General features: G+C 59.3%; 1 protein-coding gene across 1 annotated transcript in view; it reads right to left on the bottom strand.

Moving 5' to 3' along the window:
- KCNK9 (potassium channel, two pore domain subfamily K, member 9) overlaps positions 1-1,574 on the bottom strand; it is a 40,765-nt gene that overhangs the window by 16,902 nt on the left and 22,289 nt on the right. The window lies entirely within an intron of this gene.

Genomic DNA, 1,574 nt, shown 5'->3' with positions numbered 1-1,574 from the left:
GCTCCGTCCCCACCTTCTCTCCTGGGTGGGATCAGGACCTCGGCGGCTGGGGGCGACGAAGCCGCAGTCACAGGGGCGCGTGTGCGTGAGGACAGTTTGCTGTGTCACCTGTGGGCCGTCTGGGGCCTCCTTCGTCCCACCGCACACTCGTCCGTCCCCAATGCTTCGTCGATGCGGATGGGAGGGGCGCAGAGTGCTGGCTGCTGGGGCCCGCCCGGCGCCTGGCCCACCTAGCTGCCCCGTGTCTGTTGCATGAAATGGTGAGGAACAAGGACAAAAGCCACCGCCTGTCGGCCTCTGACTCCAAGTAGCTTCCCCCTGGCCAGTGGCCAGCACCACTGGGTAGAAGTGCCTTCTTCTGAGACCACAGTAGGCGGTGGGCAGGGGAAACGGGTGTCAGCACAGCTCACATGCGTGGCTTTCCCTGAGCCTCACGGAAAAGCACCTGACACGTCTGACCTCTTGATGCCGTGTTTGCGCCGAGTCACCTGGAGCCCCCGCCTGACCTAGTCCTCCCCACCCCACCCCTGCAGGGGGCTCTCCTCCCAATGTCAGGCCCACCCTTCTGGGCCCACACAGACCCTCATCCTGCTCTCTCCAGACATTTCCGGGGTGCAGCTGAGGCCCCCCTGGGCCATCCCACCCTCCCTGACCCAAGATCCACTACATGCAAACACCTCGCCCACAGACACTCCAAGCGAGATCAGATGGCAGGAGATTTGGAAATTCCTTCCAAACCCGTGAATGGCTGTGTGCACGCGGCAGTGTGATGGGCTCAAGGGGGCCGGGCTGCCGTACCAGAGGCCCAGGGGCCCCGCCAGCTCGGTCAGCTCGGCCAGAACTCCCTCCAAGACTGCTCCGCACGGCAAGGCCTCCCGGCCCCACAGCCCCACACCCACGCCTCGGGCAGAAGGGGCCACATCTAACCCACAGCTCCTTCCCTGAGGGGAGGGGGAGGCCCAGAGTGGGCAGGTGCTCACAGGATGGGTGGGTGGATGGGCAGATGGATGGATGACAGGTGGGTGGATGAATATGAAGAGGTGAGTAAATGGATGGGTGAGTGGGTGGGTGGGTAGATGGATGGAGGATGAACAGACTGATGTTTAGGTGAATCAATGGTTAAATCAACAATGGATTGATGGATGGATGGATGGATGGATGGATAAGGGGATGGACGGATAAGGGGGTGAATGGATGGATAGATGGATAAGGGGATGGATGGATGGATAAGGGGATGGATAGATGAATGGATGGATGGATGGATAAGGGGGTGGATGGATGAATGGATGGATGGAGGATGGATAAATGGATGGATGGATAAGGGGATGGATGGATGGATGGATGGATGAATGGATGGATAGATGGATGGATGGATAAGGGGATAGATGGATGGATGGATGAATGGACGGATAAGGGGATGGATGGATAAGGGAATGGATGAGGGGATGGATGGATGAGTGGTTGGGGAAGGCGGGTTGGTTGGACACGGGTTGGTGAGTGGAAAGGTGGGCCCGTGGGCAAACAGCAGATCTGGAAACACTGTTCTGGTGTGTCAGGATCTGAGCCCCTGCTTT

The sequence above is a fragment of the Myotis brandtii genome, unplaced genomic scaffold, assembly GCF_000412655.1.
Source record: "Myotis brandtii unplaced genomic scaffold, ASM41265v1 scaffold532, whole genome shotgun sequence".
NCBI lineage: Eukaryota > Metazoa > Chordata > Mammalia > Chiroptera > Vespertilionidae > Myotis > Myotis brandtii.
Note: the sequence above shows the minus strand (reverse complement) of the source record. Positions and strands in the feature narration are given on the sequence as shown.